Genomic DNA, 20,233 nt, shown 5'->3' with positions numbered 1-20,233 from the left:
GAAAATTCTAAGCATTTGACCTCCTAAATGAAATATTTGATATATCGAGGAGGTTGAGTACTCTGTGGACCTTTTAATCAATCAGAGGAAAACAAAGACAATCATCACATGCTAGTGCTCTACAGAAAGCTAAGTCCGGGGGAGAAAGCCAAAAACCATGTAATATACAGCATTTCCTCAGGGTCTTAAACTACCTCTACTGGTAAACTGATATATAGACCACAGTTAAGCATGATTAGTCATCCAATTGCTACCACACCTCAGCTTCTATACATTGCCCCTGGGGCATTCACAAGGAAACATGTGCACAGAGTGAATGAAGAAGATTTGTGTTTCGTTCCAAGATGATCCTTGTCTAAAATAAGTGAGAATAACTGAAAATCAACCTTCAGTGTCATTCTGGAAATAAAACTCATATACCCATGTAATCCTATGAAAGACATACTGCATGAGCCAAGGGGAGCAGCACACTGGTCACACCACCTTCTGGAAAACACACTTTGTTGTAAGGGCTGGGAAGAACACACAGGGCTGAATGCTGAGCTTCTTGAACATCTTGTTAGTCACCACATGCAGGAGTGACAGAGTGAGATCATGCACTATGAAGGGCAGAAAGGGGACCAGGATCCTCTGCTTTGGATACGGATTGAATATCTCAAAACCTTGGTTCTCAGTATGGTGATTTGGAAAGTAGTAAGATTTCTAAGGGGTGAAACCCAGTGGGAAGTTCTTAAACCATCAGGAAAATTATCCTCAGGAAGAAATATTGACAACCTCTATAAAAGAGGTGATGCCCACAAGAGTGGGTTATTACAAAAGTCTCTGGCTTCCTATCTCACCATGCAATCTTTCCTCTTGAATTATGTGCTCCCAGTGAGTTACTCCCCACCAATGTTGGTTATATAGCTTTGGGGGCAACATACTCTTCAAAATATCCAGAACTGTGAGTTAAATAAATCTCTTTTCTTGACAAAGTACCTATCATCAGGGAATTTTGTAAAGCAACATAAAAAAGAACTGATGTGCAAGGATAGCAGAGGTTTTGGTACAGTCTTGACTCCCATCCAAACTATATACCCTAACTTGTCCCCACCACTGCATATTATTATAATGGTACTTAAAAGTGTTTCGAAAGGCATCTTCACAACATGGGGTCAGGGGGTGGCTCTGAGAGGTAACCCTGCCTCCCTGAGTCATCTAACAAAAGGAACTGGTGCTAGGCTTGAGCAGATTGTAAGAATTTATAGAAGAGGAGGAGTTGACAGTGAGTAAGAGGGCAAAGGTGATATACACTTCCAAATAAAAAATAAACACATTATATGTAAAAAGCAGAGAACAGAGTAAATCAGCCATTAGTAGAAGAGCTGAAGAATTATGGTATGTATTTAGGAATGGCTCATTTCAGTTCACACTTCCTTTTAATATGACTTCATATTCCATGGAATTTGGATAGTGCAAACAAACAGATAGAAACATTGTTCAGACTCTATTACGTCTAAAGTTCTGGCTAAGCATAGCTTGGAATGACGCATATGGGGAGAGAGATTGGCAGAAATCAGCCAGTTTCAGGGTGTGTACTGTGGCTGAGTTTAGATTTAGCTGGCATCATAGGGGCCTAGAGCAGATTCCTGGGCGTGAACGATGCTTCCTGATATTGATGGAGGATGGGTATTTCTGAAACTCAATTATAGCAGAGGTTTCACTGATTAAGCATGTAGTCAATCTCTCTCTATGAGTTCATTATGAAGTATGATTATGAGATACACAAAAATTAACCTTTCTGATTTTAAAGTATACAAGGAATGGATTTGGGCAAATAATTAGGCATGCAAGTACCACCACAGTCAAGGTCTAGAACGTTGTCGTCACTCCTTAAATGTACTTACTGTCTCTTTGAAATCTGTCTGCCACCTCCACATTGACCCATGGGCCTACACTTTAGCACTGTGGGTGTGGCTTTTTAAATGTTAGTACATTGGGAACGAAATAATATATACTCTTTAGGGTATAATGTCTTCATTTAATTTTTATTTGAGACTATTCTGTTTGTATAAGGTGAGCTAATTTCATGTATTTCAGAACACGTATTTGGGAGTATAGCAACACTCCCCACCCTACTAGCCCTGCTGCCTGCATTCCCCATAAACACCCTTCTTTCTTCTTTTATTAAATTTTTACAATGACATACTTTCAGTTCACTTCACACCACAGACTTAAAACCCCATTAGATAAAGAATTCACAAAGTAGCAAATAGAAAAAAATACTGCTCATCAAGAAAACAAAGGTTATAAACATCAAGCAAGTAACAAAATGCCAATTGAATTGATCTAGGCTGCATTCTTTGTTTTAGTTACCACAGATGAAAGAAAATGTGAGAGTTGTCTTTTGGGAACTGGCTTATTTCGCTAAGCATGACGTTTCCAGTTGTATCCATTGAGTTGCAAAAGATAGTATCTTATTCTTTTTTATGGCTGAGTTCTATCCTATAGTGTGTGTGTGTGTGTGTGTGTCGCATTTTATTCATCCAGTCACCTGTTGAAAGACATGTAAGCTGACTTCATATATTAGCTACTGTGAATTGAGTCTCTGCCATTTCTTTCTTTTTATTTGAAAGGCAGAATTACAGAAAGAAAGAAAGAGAAAGGTCTTCCATTTTCTGTTTCACTCCCCAAGTGACCACAATGGCCAGAGCTGAGCTGATCCAAAGCCAAAAACCAGGAGCTTCTTCTGGGTCTCCCACATGGGTGCAGGGCTCCAAAAGCTTTGGGTCATCCTCTGTTGCTTTCCCAGGGCACAAGCAGGGAGCAGGATGGGAAGTGGAGCATCCAGGACATGAACCGGTGCCCATATGGGATCCTGGTGAATGCAAGTTGAGGACTTTAGTCACTAGGCTACTGTGCTGGGCTTGTGACTGTCATTTATATCACTACTTCATTCAGTGCTGCAACCAGTTTGAAACATGACTTTTATGAATTTAAATTATTCATTGAAAAACAAAGTGAGAAAGAGAGAGAGACAGAGAGAAAATTATCCTCTGTTTGTATATTCAGTCTTCAAATGGTGACAACAACCAGTGCTGGGCCAGGATGAGGCCAGAGACCAAGAGACCAAGAGCTCCATCCCTCTCTCGCACATGGGTGGCAGATACACAAGTTCCTGCACTATCCTCTATTGCCCTCACACGCACATTACTAGGAAACAGGGAAGTAATGCCTTTGCATGTAGTTACTTATTCCTTTTTCGTTGCTGAGTAATATGTTATTATATAGATATACAACAATCTGTTCATTCATTAGTTCATCAGTATTTGATTCTTTACATTTTACTGCTAGTATCCAATAGGTATATACATACTAAGTATTGTGTGGATTTTCTTTTCATTTTTCTTGGATAAATACCTTTCAGTAAGATCACAGGCTATGATTAGTACCTGCTTACAATTAATCCAAGTAACAACCTTCATTATATTAACAAACTCTTCTTGAGGCAAATGTCTTCCCTACTCTATCAAAAACAACTAGTATGCTGTTATATTTTGCATTTCATGTACATTTTTCTAAGGATGAATGGCGTTGTATATTTTTTCATGAGCTGATAAACTCATGAGAACTCTAATAAACTCTTTCAGATAATGTGTTTCCTCTTTGAGATGATTTATTTCCTTATTCAAGCTTTGAGAGCTATGTCTTTGTTTATACACCTGAGATAGTCAGTGTCCACATATAACTGTTACTGGTACTGCCCATAAACAATGAAGACCTAATGCCCACTGTACCTACATTAGGGCCTCAAGATACAAAAATGAACCTACAATGAAAAGTTATTCTACATGGCTGGGAGACACTCCAGTGGGAGAATGATGGACTTAGGAAAATTCACAGTGGACACACATTATGAACCAAGAGGGAAGAGCACAGGGGAGGGGAGGGAATTTGGGGGAGGCGGAGAGGAGAGCCCACCACCAACTAATTTGTATCAAAACCAATTTTAAAAAGAACTTGTGAATTTCACCTGAATTGTGAAATTTATTAGCACACATTTTTCAAAGCATTTCAAATTCATCCCTTTTGCTCTTCATATGCTGAAAAGAGACATTCCCTTCAATTTTAAAATGATTTTTTTTGTTTGCTTTTGTCTTGATTGATGTAGCTTGATTGTCAGTTTTATTGGTATTTCCCAAGAAAAGCTTTTGGTTTCAAAGAGTTCTTCTACTTTTCTATTCTCAGTTTTATGATTTTACATTAGTGATTGTTATTGGTTCCTTCTTGTTTTGTTCTTGATCATTGATTTGTGGCCATTTTTATTTTTCAAGATGTGTTTATTGCTCTAACCTTGCTTTAACTGCTATAATTTCATCTTTACAATTCTGTATAGATATTTTAATTCATTTACTCAAAGTAAATTCTAAATATCCTTGTTTTTTCTTTGACTCATGAGTTATGTGTGCTTTGGGAAATCTTTCTTAATTATTTCTGCATTTTAAAGCTAATTTTACTTCGTATATAATTTCATATGGACAGTTTTTTCTTTAAACATTCGAAGATATCATTCCATTTTCTTTGACTTACATAACTGTTAGTAAGTTATCTTCCATTATTCTTTTTATTCTCTGAGAACACATATGAATTTTTCTCTGAATTAAAAAAATATTTGAGAGCTAGAAAGAATGATAGAGATACAGACATCCTTTTTGTTCCCCAAAGACGTCCCTGCAATGAGTAGGGATACTAAAGCTGGGAGTCAGGAACTCAAGCCTGGTCTCGCACATGGGTGACAGAAACCGAATCACTGGAGTGATCACTACTGCCTCCAGGGGTGTTATTAGCAGGAAGCTGAGATGAGGAACCAGAAAGAGATACTGAAGTTAGGTATTCCAACAGAAGGTACAGGCATCCTACCTGGCATCTTAACTACTAGACCAAATGAATGCCTCTTCTTTTTTCCTTTTTTAAGCTTTGATTATTTATTTTGAAAGTTAGAATTACAATAAAGGAAAGACAGAAAGAAAGATCTTCCATCAACTGCTTAATTCTCTAGGCAGCCACAATGGTCAACCTTAGGCCAGGATCAAAGTGGGAGTCCTTGCTTCATCAAGGTCTCCTGGATAGGTGGCTGTGGTCTAAACCACTGGGAAACATTCTGATGCTTTTTCCAGGCCATTCTCAATGAACTGGATCAGAAGAGAAGCAGCCAGAAGCACACACCAGTTCCCATAAAAGGTGCCAGCATAGCCGGTTGTGGTATGGCCCTATACACCACTGTGGCAGCGCCCCTTCATCATTTTTTTTCATAACCTTTATTAACACAGCATCGTCCTCATGGATCTTACTTGCTGGCCTTCTAAACAAATGTCTAAGGCAAATTTTACGATTCATTTAAAGGGCAATACCACAAACTCCCTATGGCCTTAGCCACTTACAAAACAAAGGAAAAACTGCTTGAAAACTGCTGACTTGGAAAATTTTACTAACAAGTAGCTCCAGATGAACTCCTATGAGCCATCAGTGAGTCTGACTGCAGGAACATGCTCACTGTAACATGTAAAAAGGATTCTGTCTTGGAAGTTGGTTAATTGGCATGCAGATTTCTGCAAAATTCCCAAAATAAGAGGGGAAATAAATGCTGTGAGGTTGACCTTGACAATATAGGGTTAGGTAAAAAAGAAAATTTCACAACTGTGGAAGTGGGAAAAAAGACAAGGACACATTTTCAGAATCCTAGGATCCTCAGGTAACAAACAACACTCATACAGTTAGGTGCTCCCAGGCACAGCAAGACATGCTTTCAGAGCAGAAGCCATTCCAAATACTATCAGTTACCTTATAGAACATCAGAGTAAATCAGTTTACCTAAGTGGCTGAAAATAGGTAAGACTACACTTCAAGGAAATGGTTCATTTTAAATCTGTTTTACTAAATCACACATGCACTAATTTGTACATATACATACATACATACATATATATATAACCTATGCATATAATTCTAAAGCATTTTAAACATCTTTGATAATCAAAATAAATTTGCCATATGGCAATCAGAAATCTTAGACAAACTGATAACTGTGTAGTATTGATCAAGGAAAGGTGGCTCAAAGCTTTGACTGTAAATGAGTGCAACATAGATAGTTCAGCATGCTTGAGAAATCTGTCCTTGTTGTATAAAAGAAACACAAATATTTTAATATGTTCAGGGTGATTAGTTTTCCTTTGTAAAAAAGGCTTAAATAAATGTGATTTTGACAATCCTAATTCTAGTTGACATTTTATATACTGGAGTTGAAGGCTGAGTAAAATTACGAAGCCAGCCAAACTGAGAGGTAACTTTACCTGACCACTTTACAGATCTTCATTGAGTTTTCAACAGAGCAGTACATTCAGTGCTTTGAAGTCAACAGTAACCTAACAGATACCCAAGTTTACAGTTTACATACTCGTTAGAACGGAATACGGGCGGATAACATTAATCCTCATTAGTGTGAAAAGCCTCAGCTGGAGGAGGAAATGTCCCCTAGTTTCTTTATTCTAGTAACCAAAATGTTTCCCAGAAAACAAAAGATATAAAGGAGAAAAAGAGGAGGTATAGCTAAATAACTTGCAATCTATAATTCCACAACACTTGTTAGAAATCAAAACCAATGTTAATATTATTTCTGGTGAGATCAAATTCAAAATCTAATACTAGAATTCTTCCTTGTCCAAGAAGTAGTTAAACAAATCAGTTAATTTGTCATATGAAATATTCTGCAAAGTCCAATTCACAAGAAGTATACAAAATAGAATAATACTAAAAAGTGCTTATAGATGAAACATTACAATAATTCAAATTTTTGTTTCCTTGACTAGGTACTACATATAAACTGCATCAACATAACAGAAATGGCACAATCTCCGAGGACCTGTTCCATATTTTACTTACATTTTAGGACTAATTTTAATCTCAAAATCACATATTCATACACCTATTTTCTTTTTTTGTTGACTTCACTTAAATGCATGCTTTGTTAAACAAAGACTGTAAACAAATATTTACCATGTCTTACATGTAACACACAGGAATAGCTTTTAGCAGAAATTCATCAGCCCCTCCCCAACACTTTTTATTATAAATACAGGTATCGAAACAATCCTGTACATATTTCTATACTACTAGTAGTTAGCACCCACACTGCTTCAAAATTTAGCACAATTTATGACAATATTCACTGTACCTGGTACTTTAAACAATTTCCACTGCAGCTTTCACGAAGAAAGCATGTCATTTCTGTTTGTCCTTCTTGGGATCTTTACTTTCCAGAAACACCTGTTTCCACTGCCATTTGACACGTCTCGCATGCTTGTGTCTTGTAAACTTGAATCCTACTTGGAACACTCCAGGTTTATGTTTAAAGAACAGTGCCTCAACCAGCGAAAGGAAAACTGTGCTGCATTTATCTTTCCGCTAGCATTCCACTGGAATTATCTATCTCAGTCATATTAAATTTTGTTTCAAATCTAACTGGTGGAAGAGCTTTTGGGCATTTAAGTCCACATTCTACTTTCAGGCTATATATCCTGGTTTCATAGTTCGACCTTGGCGGCCGAATAATCACGTCTTGTAAGTGTCCACCTTGTAAGTGTCATCTCTTCATCATCTGTAAGGCCCCAGCTAACTGTACCATCACCTATTTCTTTTTGTCCTTCTTCAAGTTCTTCCAATAAGTAAAAATTATGAGGAACTTTAATTCCTGCGGAGACCACCACCGTCTCCTGCAGCCCGACGCAGCCACAGCAAGCACAGGCCCCTTCGCTCTTTTTTGAACAGTTTGTCACTGATTTTCCTTCATGTGATGCATTTTTCAGTTCTCAGTGTACTGGTACATTGATATACTTTGGAAAAAAATGTGCTTAGAGGAATAATGGCTACTGGGATTATATAAATAGGTTATTACACAAAATTTAAAAATACTCAGTATCAAGTCAAGCGACCACATCACAATTTGATTCAAATAAAGACCAAACTTCATTTTTTGAGAAACAAATGGTACAATACAAACAAAATAATACCAGAAGTGAAATAGTATGTGCCATTATTCAGGAAGTAAAATCTACAAATAAAGACACCTGTTCAGGAAGTTGAATAAGTAACCCAAAGGTTACTCAGATGAGGTAAATATAGGACAGTGGGAAGAGAAAAATGGTCATTAAGAGTAACATTTGAAAGGCAGAAACTGGTTTTCCTTTTGAAAAAAAAATCCACACTACTTGATATTTTTTTACATTAAAAGCTTACATTAACAAAATAAAACAAACAATTGCAAAAGGAATGGATACTTTAAATTGGTTAAGTAGGAGATTCATTAGAAAGAGATCAGACCAAAAACGCGCCAGATTATTATTTTGTTCAAATCATGACACTGATATTGCCAGGATACGCCCATAATTGTCCGTTCTCTACAATTTTCTGTTATATCATACTAGCCAGAGCTGCCACTCTAAACTAATATTTGAACAAGACATGGCTTGCAACATGCTTGGGGTCTTAAAAATTACAGACCCTGTGTGTATTGTGTAGTTGTAGAAATTACTGTTGAGAACTTATAAAATTGTTCATCCAGGTTAATGGCATATTTAGAATTAATTTCGTGATATTCTTCTCAATGATAAGGTATCAATAGCCATGCTCCTGGAATATATCAATTAAGATGCCAATAAGGCATGATTTCCTTGATGTAGTCACTTAAAATGTCAGTATCTTATTTAGTTCTCATAAGGCAATTGATTGATTCAATTGCCCTATAATGATTCAATATATCTAAATTAAGCATTTTGCTTATGTGTTTTTGTCATCACATACCTTGACTGATTTTGAGATAAATTATGACATTACATAGTTATGAATAATAGCAAAGTGAATATTTCTTTTTTCAAGAGTGGAGAAGGTTAACAAAAACACTTTCTGATTTATGATGAATCAAACCTAGCTTGCCCTTATACACTCCAACTTAAAAATGATTTTTATTACACAAGTTTGCACACTGGCATTTAGAAATATTTATTGTATTTCCCAACATTGTGGTAATAATCTCAATTTTAATTCTGTTACTTTTATGAGTCGGTGTACATGTGTGTGTTTTGTACAAAAACGTGCAACAGCAACTTGGGAGCAGTATTCATAATACCAATACTATGTCAAAATGCATTTATGACTTGGGCCTGGCGCCGTAGCCTAGTGGCTAAAGTCCTCGCCTTGAACACCCCAGGATCCCATATGGGCGCCGGTTCTAATTCCGGCAGCTCCACTTCCCATCCAGCTCCCTGCTTGTGGCCTGGGAAAGCAGTTGAGGACGGCCCAATGCCTTGGGACACTGCACCCGCATGGGAGACCCGGAAGAGGTTCCAGGTTCCCGGCTTCGGATTGGCGCGCATCGGCCCGTTGCGGCTCACTTGGGGAGTGAATCATTGGATGGAGGATCTTTCCCTCTGTCTCTCCTCCTCTCTGTACATCTGACTTTGTAATAAAAATAAATAAATCTTTAAAAATGCATTTATGACTTATAATGTAATATTTGTGACTTCTAACATTTCTTCCCAAAAGCTATTAGTGAAAGGAAGACTTTCCTAATCCCACCCAAACCCAAGTCTCACAATTTTAGCTTCAATGGAGAAAGGCAGGGGCAAAAGAAGAGAGGCTGATAGAATCTTATATTGCTGTTTGAGTTGTTTCAATGGCAGTTTCTACATAGGGAAAATTCTACTTTCAGGAAAGTTATTTCTGACAACATAACTTCTATCTAAAGAGTTCATTTGTGCAGACCTAAGTAAAAATAAAAGATCTGGGCTGCCCTTGGGACTTAGTGGGTAAAGCTATGACCTGTGAGAGCAGCATCTCATATGGGTGCTGCTGCAATCCTAAGAGATTCTATTTCTGATTCAGTTCTCCCTGCCTCTGCACCTGGGGAATTAGCAGAAAATGGCCCAAATGCTTTGATTCTTTTTTTTTTTTAAAGATTTATTCATTTTATTACAGCCAGATATACACAGAGGAGGAGAGACAGAGAGGAAGATCTTCCGTCCGATGATTCACTCCCCAAGTGAGCCGCAACGGGCCGATGCGCGCCGATCCGAAGCCGGGAACCTGGAACCTCTTCCGGGTCTCCCATGCGGGTGCAGTGTCCCAAGGCATTGGGCCGTCCTCAACTGCTTTCCCAGGCCACAAGCAGGGAGCTGGATGGGAAGTGGAGCTGCCGGGATTAGAACCGGCACCCATATGGGATCCTGGGGCTTTCAAGGCGAGGACTTTAGCCGCTAGGCCACGCCTCCGGGCCCAAATGCTTTGATTCTTGCACCTAAGTGGTACACCTGGAAGAAACTCTGGTCTTCTGACTTTGGACTGGCCAATCTCTGGCCATGGCTATTGGGGCCATTGGAGAGTGAACCAATGGATGAAAGATTTCTCTCTCTCTCTCTTTCTATATGTGTGTGTGTGTGTATGTATATATACATACACACATTTTTATATATACATATATGTACATATTTGCATATCTGTGTACTTACATTTATATATGCACACATGCACCTTTACTTTTCTTCTCTGTACTCTTTCAAATAAATATTCTTTAAAAAATTAAAGTGCAATGCATTGTGAAAGTGGTTCAGATACCATGTGCTAGCAGGAGCCCCTCTTGTTAATCAATGAGGAGGGCAAATGGAGAAAGCCCCGAGACACAGTCTGTGTAACTGCAGGTTTTAGGTGGGATGTGAAAAACCCAGGAACTCTCTATAGCTTCCACAACTTGGCATCAACCCCATAGCCCTGAGAACCTGTATTTATTTTTTCTTGCTATTTTGGTAAGTACATATTTAATTCTAAATTCTAGCTCTAATGCATGCTACAAGTTGAGCAAATTATAAAACAGAATATTCCTAGTTGAAATGGTTTCCAGATTTTACAAGTCAGGGTATAATCCAATGTATAATATCAATATTTTAGTCTCAGAATGTTTTAATAACCATGTTGAATTACCATGCAACCCTCTAATTCAACTTATTGGACAAATGTGGTACATGAAGTTCAAGAATTTAGCCTCTGGTCATAATCATGTCTAAGGCAGGAATGGAGTCATCTGCACATTATAATTCAAATGGATGAAATTTTCTATAATAGATTTACGCTATTGCTGTGGTTTTCATTTTCAACTCCTAATGTGGAATTCTCAGGTAAAGTTGGATTGTCCATTACTTATTCTTAAGCAGTTCTTTTATTTCCAAAGCTACATAAGAAACTGTTTCTCTTCTTAGTTCATGACTCACAAATTCAATATGTCTGGATCATCTTCTTATGAGGTAAACATTGTTTCCTGTTATTTTATTCCAAATTTATGGTGTTCACATAGAATGGAGACATTGAGTTCATTCAAGTAAAACTGTCTATTAGTTCCAGGCCTATGTTAGATACTGCTATTGCTGTATCCCCTTCCATATAGATCACAAAGAGCTGTAGATTTCCTACAATGAAACCAAGCCCCACAGATGTCAGACATTGATATGCCCAATTTATAAGGATTTCTTGGATAAACTATTTATCTCCACACTTCAGGATGCAAAAAACTCTTACAATTCTTATCTGAACTGATAATTTCTCACAATTAGTGAAAGTTAGGACTCTCTAAATGTCGTGTGTGCAAAACATAATTCCCAACAAGAGGATTTCTAGTTGAAGCTTCTTTTCTCCTTTTATAGCTCTTTTCAAAAAATGACATAATCTTAAACTTCTTGCTGGTCGTAATTCAGGATTGGTCCAGATCCATAAAACCACTGTAGAGCACTAGTCCCTCAGCTCCTCACTCTGAATGTGGCTCTGTCTTCTCCCTTGAGTACATGCCAGGTGCTGGTCTTTGGAAGCATATCCCACTGCATGAGCTGCTCCTTTGAGCCAAAGCTAAGCAAAGCATTGGGGTGGGGGTAATTGGGATGATGCACTGTCCAGTAAGCATACTACACCTGCTTTCTTGAACCAAAGGGTCAGAGAATCATGAACATCTTCATAGGATAAAACCCCACGCATTCTCTTTATGTTCTTAGAGAGTACTGCACATGGGTACTTTGTAATACTTTCGTTTTAGTCCTTTTTCCCTCAACTTGAATATCTTCTGTCCAGTCCCTTATATATTGTCCCAGAGCAATCCTAATCTCCTACAGTTTGCTATGTCGTACTGCAAAATAGTGATGTTTCAGCCTTTAGTTCATTTGAATTGTCAACATAGAATGTCCAGAAGAACGTGTCACGTCAGTGATCTCTTTCTGCCTCAGGAAAGAAATCTGCTCGCAGTTTTTACTGCCTTGAATGTATAGAAGATTTAGAAAGAATGACTTGGGATGTGGTTAACATTAGGGTGAATTACTATTCTGGGCTGTGGCTGATTTTCTAAAAGTAACTGAAATTAAACCAAATTTACCACTGAAAATATTATTTTTTCTATTGAGGCTTACCTAACCCAACCCTTAGAAAAACACATATTTCTTCTGTTAACATGAGTTTTATCTTATTCTTTAGAAACTAAAAACCTTAATATTTTCTTATTTGCTAAAGGCATGCTTATCTTCTTCTAGTTTAATTTTTTTTGCAATAGTGATTCTCCACATTAAAACCCAACCTCTAAACCTATTTCTCATATTTTTTATTAATTACATTGCATTATGTGACACAGTTTTATAGGTACTGCGATTCCTCCCCAACCCTCCCCCATGGTGGATTCCTCTACCTTGCTGCATTGCCAGTCAAGTTCAGTTGAGATTCTTTCTTTTTTTTGTTGTTTTTTAATACATTTTATTATTATTCTTATTATTTTATAGTACAGTTTCATATTCCCTTATCCCCTCCCCAGTTCCCTCCCCCCCAGTTCCTCTATATCATTACTAACATATAGTTCTTCATACTCAGTCATATGTCCATCATTGCGGGCCTGGACAATGGCAGAGAGTCCAGAATACTATTGTCAAGATATAGTAAATAGTTTCATTGTAAGTCCATTTTTGTCTGGAAGCAGAAATGCATACCACACTACATCCTCACATCTGAATGTTAGTCTCCACTTCACAGCTACTGTACATCCCCTTAAATGAAAAGTCATGTTTCACAATCAACAATAGAAAGAAAAGAGGAAATTTACAATGCCATGAAGTTAAATGACATGTTACTAGATATGACAGTCTCCATTACACAACTACTGTACATCCCCTTAAATGAAGAGCCACAAAACAAAATCAACAGGGTGGTATGGTCTACGGCCATACCACCCTGAACACGCCCTATCTCGTCAGTTGAGATTCTTTCATTGCAAGCATATACCAAGCATAGCGTCCAGTATTTTACTGTCCAGATAAGTTCTTAACCATATCCTGTGACTTCTTCATTGACATTTCAATTTTAGTTTATATACAACCAGCTTCTATACACCTTAAAATGGCTATAGTGTACTATTCAGCTGTCTCGTGTCTATTTTCATTGTAGTATTTAGCTTTTTATAGCGTTGAAGCATAATTTTGCTGAACCTGGCTTTTTTTTTCAGGAAGTCTAGACTGGCTTATAACTCTAACAAGACATATGTCAGCAGTTTAGGTGCAGAACAGTTTTAAGGAGGGGTGTGCAGAGAAATCTTCAATGCCCTAGTGAGGAGTAACTAATCTTTGTGTCCCACCTAGTAAGGTAAAAGTGAGTCCACGCTGACCGTTTCCTGTCTGATTCTAAGCTGTCCTTGTTGTTCTCTGTCTAAGCAGCTTGGGAGGAAAGGTCAGTATATCCTACCCACATGTCATTTTTTGATTTTTTCTAAATATTGACTATAATTCTACTATTTACCTAGTGTAGTATTAAGTGATTGGCTAAAAAGTAAGCACACTTTCTTCCCTTAGGGAGCACATATATTGGGAAAGTCAGAATAGACAAGTACAAAACTATTTGGAAATGCAGCAAGACAAATTTGCCTACAGTGCTTTTCTAAGTCCCAGAGACCCCAGAAGGAATCACTGTGAGCCAACACCTCCCAGAGGAGGCACTGCCCTTGCTAATCCTTAGGGAATCCATGTACATTTTCAGGAATGAAAAGAAAGAAAAATCACATTGAGACAGAAGCCAGCATGAGCAATGACATACAACTGAGAGGAAACAAAGTATCTGAAAGTAAAACTAATGGTGGTTTCTACAGTATAAATCTCAGACTAGGAGAACTGAGGGCCAATATAGCAAAACTAAGAGGTTAAATATACTATATTAAAATAGTTGTATATGTGCATATAAACTTTTATAGTCACTATATATAACTATATAGAGATATACAGTCACTATATATAACCATATGTAGATAGATCTATGTATAGTTATGCTATAGATTACGGTGTGTTATTGAAAGGGATTTGCAACAGAAAGTAGCATGGTTAAATCTGCATTATAGAAACATCCTGGTAGGGCTGTGCAGAAGATGGATTGGACAGATAGAAGGAGACAGGAGGAGACGAACAAGTTACGGCCACAAACTGAATTAGACCAGTAGTCGAGGCAAGATAAAAAGGGACAGGAAATAGGAAATATCTTGTGGAGGAAAACTAACAGGATTTGGTGAGTAACTGGAAACAGAGCATGATGGACATCTACAATCTAGGAGATGCTCAAGTCGGAATTCCTGTGGTCTCTAAGCAGTGAAGATGCCTGTGGGATTGACGAGAAGTGAAGTGATGACTGAAACAATGACATGAGGTGAAGTTATCCCAGGAGATTGTTCTTTCTGCCACTAGCCCTCATATGGTCCTTTTTCACAAGAGCAGTAGCTTTGTCCACTGTATTTGATCAATGACTGCTATTACTGTTTTATTTGTGTGTGGATTGCACATTGCCTTTGAGATACACAGTTGGAAAATATAGTTAATATTTACATTACCAAATGAAAATATACAAAGATAAGGAGTCAAGTTTTTTCATGATTTTATAACTTAAATCTTGAGGGAGTGATCCTAAATATTATTCTTTAAGGGATAGTAGTAGCTTACTGCTTAGACATGGATTTTATGTCAATTTTAATTGTCACATATAAAAACCTCAAGAATACTATGCTTCTCAAAATCATCCCCAGGTTATATTCTCACATTAAAAAAAATTATCTCATAAAATAGATCATGTTCAAACAGATACTCAGAGCTAAAAGCTAAACAAAACCCACTTGTTTTTCAACCTGATATTCATTTTCTAATAAGTAGTTTTCTATATCCCCTAAAAAACAAAACAGTTTTCTCATTTTGAATTCAAAAGTAATGTTCAGGGCTGGTGCTGTGGCTCAACAGACTCTTCCTTTACCTGCAAATGCTTGCATCCCATAGGGTAATAATTCGTGTCCCAGCTGCTTCACTTCCTATCTAGCTTTCTACCTACGTTCTGGATTGGGAGCAACGGATGGCCTGATTCTGTACCCTGTACCCACGTGGCGTTTCTTCAGGAGCCAAGAGCTTCATGACATGAAGTGGAGTAGTGAGCCCCATTTTAATAGTGAATCAGCAAATGGGAAATTTCCCTCTCCCACTTTCTCTTTCCCTCTCTTGCTGTTGCTCTCACTTTCTCTGTGTGTGTGTCTTTGTGTGTGTGTTTGTGTGTGTCTGTCTGTCTCAGTGAGTCTCACATGAACAACTTTTGAAAGGTAAGTTTTCCCCTGTTGCAAAGTTTTTTTTTTCAAGAATGGTCATACAAAGGTCTCCAAAAGCTTGTGGAAATGCTTACTATTTTAGAACAAACTGCATGTGATTACACTTTCCATGATCTTTTAAGTGTGCTAATATCTGTAGGCATGGGTAGGATATATATCTTAGCTCTATCATATGGAAATGTCTCTGCATATTCTTATATTGTAAGTACTTTATCTCCACTCTGAAAATCACAGTTAGTGCTAGGGCAAAGCTTGCCTGAATTTAAATCACCTTATATTCTTGTTTTAGTTTTTAATCCTTTTTTAAATTTTAATAACTTATATGAACTTCTAGAACCTTGCTTATATGAACAAATCAGATTCACCTACTTTATATACACAATTCTAAGAAGATAAAGATTACTCATACCCTCCTTTTCCTTTACATGTTTTTACTTTAACTTTGTGATAACATACTTTAAATTTACTTTCTAATCGCAAACTTGCTCCTCCACTAAACAAGTAATCGACAAGCAGAAAGGCCACTGTTCCACGGGAATAGCGATGAAGATTATAAATAAAAATCAAATCTCAAGGTGCCAGTTTCGCTCATTTACATTACATTGTTGTACAAGCCAATAAAAATGTTTTTTGAGTTGTCTCATTTCTTTAAGCTTATTTCCAAGTATTTTCAAAACGTATTGAGTGCCTACCAGATCTGTTTGTCCTTCACTGTTTCAAGTGTCAGGAACTTTTGAAACTGTGTTCTTTATTTTGACACTGAGTTGTTTAAACAATCCCTAAAAAAATAAATAAATAAAATGGGATTGTTGGGGAAATGTTAATGCTTCTCTGTAATAACAAAACTACCTTTGTGTTTTAAAAAGAAATATCTGAAACAATAAAAAAGGTATGAAAATACTAGCTTACAAGATATGTTACAGGACTATTATAACCACAACAGTATGGTACTGTCACAAAAATAGACGTGTAGAACAATGGGCCAGAACAGAAACTCCAGAAAGAAAACCACACTCTGCAATAAATTAAATTTTAGCCACTATGTCAAAAACAATCTCTGAAGAAAGGATAATCACTTTAATAAATAATTGTGAGAAAATGAAATTTCCATATGCAGAATTTTGAAACAAAATCCTTGTCATACACTATATACAGAAGTCAACTGTAAAAGGATCAAGGATCTAAACCTAAGACTTGAAACTGCCACACTAGTAGAAGAAAAGCAAGGACAAACCTCACTAGGCATTTGCCTAAGCAAACATTTTTTGGGGGGTATGACTAATAAAGCACAGGCAATAAAATGAAAAATAGACAAATGAGGTCCTGTCAAGCAGAAGCTAATATACAACAAAGGAAGTTAATAGCAAAATGAATACACAACCAAATGAATTCTATAAAATATTTACAAACCATGATCTTACAAGTGAATAATTTCAAAAATATTGAAGTCAATGAAGACACTCAAAAGGAACAAAATAAATAACTGAGTTAAGAAATGGGAAAAATATAAATGTACACTTTTCAAAGCAAGAAATACAAATGACAAACATACACATGAAAAAAGTTCTTATTGTCACTATCAGGGAAATGCAAAGATAAAGCACAATGAGGTATCATCCCTCTTCATTTAGACTGGCTATGAGACAGAATCACAAAATAATAAGTTCTGGTAAGTTTGTAAAGGAAAGAGTACCCTAACATACTGTTGGGGGAACATGAAAATGTACAACTATTTTGTAAAAACAATGTAGACATTTTCCAAAAGCTAATAATGAGCCAGATACAGAAAGACAAATGATTTCTCTCTCATGTGTGGAAGTTAATATAAAGCGACCATAAAAATTGTTTGGATATCAGAGTCTTTGATATGTTGATAATTATAAATATTATCCTTCTTGAAGTATATTGTCTATATAGTGTATACTTTATGTTCATATCACTTTGTGATCATTGTCATAAATCTCATATTTAAAAGTTATTTTTATTTATATATGCACACACATGAAGTGAGTGTGGTAAAATGTTTTAAAATATTGAACCATAAATTTTGGTTTTTAATATGATTTTTAAAAAATGCTTCAAGGAACACAGAGAAAAAATACTCATAACTCTGTACCCCATAAATAAGTATAGAAACTTCATAAAATATTTTAATAAGAGAAAGGAAACCATGATTAATTTTCCCACACTTCAAGTCATAACTGCCTGTGTGATCCACCTTGAACAGCAAACTGGAGTGAAAGTGAAATTATATTGCAGGACTTAACTCAAGGGACCTTGCATGCTTTCAAATCAAAAATACAATGTCAAAAAAAACCTATGGTATTAAGCTGTGACATGGGATACCATAAGGGGTAAAGATAGGCTGTCACAGAAGAAGCCATTCTGTATTTGTTAGTTCTCCAGCCCCCAGCAAGTGATCTCAGATGTATTAGTGATTCCAACTAAGAACAGAACAACTGGCAAGTTGAACACAATTCAAATGACTTACAAAATCATGAGCTATAATCAATGCATTGTGCTATGAAATGGCTTGTTATATGGGGAAAGTTATTTCAAAAACTTTCCTACTGGTTATTCCTCACTATTTCAAAAGCATTGCAGATTCCAGAGTCTTCATCAAATTCCATTAAAAAATCACTTCTAAATATCTCACTGCAAGTTATGAAAAATTTATACATATTCATTGTTAAAGTCATATTGATGTCATTTTAAAGATTTCATCCCACATATTTAACTGCTATCAATATTTCCCACGCAGACCTTTTATATATTTTCTCATTGTTGAAATGTTTTAATTGCTTATTCTAAAGATAAAAGAACTGTCTTTTAGAGAGCCATCCGAAGTCTGTTAGGATGAAAATGATGTGATATTTGAGATGTCGTTTCAAATACTGTTGTTCGTGAGGGTATTTGCAGGTTAAATGGGATGAAACCAACGGTTCAGAGGTTAAATTGTCTTGTGGGACATCTCTGTGACATTGTTAAGTTTTGATTCCTGGCTCTGGTTCATATCCCAGCTACCTGCTATTATGTGTCTTGGGAAGCAGTGATGATGGCTCAAGTGCTTGCGTCCTTGCCACCTGCATGGAAAATGGTGGCTGAGTTCCAGTCTCCTGGCTTTGGTCCTAGACACAATAGAACCTGTCAACAGCTGGAGACAGGCAGAATGGAGGACCCAATGAGGGGAACTAGCAATGAACCACACTTCTCCCAGGAGTGGGTAGACTGCTGTATCACCTACTTAGGACTCACTTTCAGAACATCACAACTCAGAAACCTCATCAGGTGTTACTTCCTTCTGTCTCTAATTATGGCAAAGGAGGAAGATGACTCAGTAAAAGGAAAAGATTGGTACTATTGTGGCATGATAGAGTTCTGATGTGGGAATTTATAAAATGAGTTTAAGCCAGTGCCCCACAAAAATAATGAAGTTAATATGGCATGAGTTAAACAAAAAAAAGTCCTTTAGTGAGGCATTGGATGTCAGAAACCAGACTAACAGCTACAGCTTCTGATGAATTTTTTTCTTGATTTTTAAAATGAATCTATTAATGCAACAGATTATTAGGGTAATAGCAAATGCATGATATTTACTAAAACACAGTTATCATCATTTCTCATGTAAATGTGATGTTAATACAAAGATTCAACATAATTTCTAGATACAATTCTAAAACTGTGATACTTACTATCGGCCCTATCTTCCCTTCTCCATCCTTCCCTTCCTAATCTTCACCATGATGACTACAGCAAATACCTGCTTGCTTTTTTTTTTTTTAAGATTTATTTATTTTATTACAGCCAGATATACACAGAGGAGGAGAGACAGAGAGGAAGATCTTCCGTCCGATGTTTCACTCCCCAAGTGAGCCGCAACGGGCCGGTGCACGCCAATCCGATGCAGGGAACCTGGAACCTCTTCCACGTCTCCCACGCGGGTGCAGTGTCCCAATGCATTGGGCCATCCTCAACTGCTTTCCCAGGCCACAAGCAGGGAGCTGGATGGGAAGTGGAGCTGCCGGGATTAGAACCGGCGCCCATATGGGATCCTGGGGCTTTCAAGGCAAGGACTTTAGCCGCTAGGCCACGCCGCCGTAGAGCCCACCTGCTTGCTTTTTCATTCTGATCCAGAACAAACAAGCACATAGTTTCTTGGTTTATCTTTGTGTAATTCAGAGAAACATGTTTTAAAGATATTTGCAATCATGTACAAAAATACAAATTTGTCCAGTGAATAATTCATCAAAGGTTTTGGGGTTTTAACCTCTCCTTTGTTCCTAGGGTTGTTTTTCTCTTACTGTGGGGATTCCACTGCCTTAGTTTGTGTTGTTTCAGTGTTATTTTTAATTTCTCCCTGATTACATTATAATTATGGCTGATATTCTTGATTCTTGAGTATGAAATGAGGTCACATTCCATTCAATATTCAAAATAAATTCTCAGCCCCCAGTTAATCCCAGCATCCATGAAGGAACAAGAAAAACTACCTTGAAGTCAGTAAGGGGTCTTATTAACTTACATCTTTCCCTACTAGAAGTAGTAAGATAATCCCGTGGC

At 37.1% G+C, this 20,233-nt stretch overlaps 1 protein-coding gene across 2 annotated transcripts in view; it reads left to right on the top strand.

Moving 5' to 3' along the window:
• Positions 1–20,233, top strand: part of CFAP299 (cilia and flagella associated protein 299) — a 517,974-nt gene that overhangs the window by 469,170 nt on the left and 28,571 nt on the right. The gene's annotated exons all lie outside the window — the stretch shown is intronic.

The sequence above is a fragment of the Ochotona princeps genome, chromosome 7 (assembly GCF_030435755.1).
Source record: "Ochotona princeps isolate mOchPri1 chromosome 7, mOchPri1.hap1, whole genome shotgun sequence".
Taxonomy (NCBI): domain Eukaryota; kingdom Metazoa; phylum Chordata; class Mammalia; order Lagomorpha; family Ochotonidae; genus Ochotona; species Ochotona princeps.
This window is presented reverse-complemented; position numbering and strand designations above follow the sequence as displayed.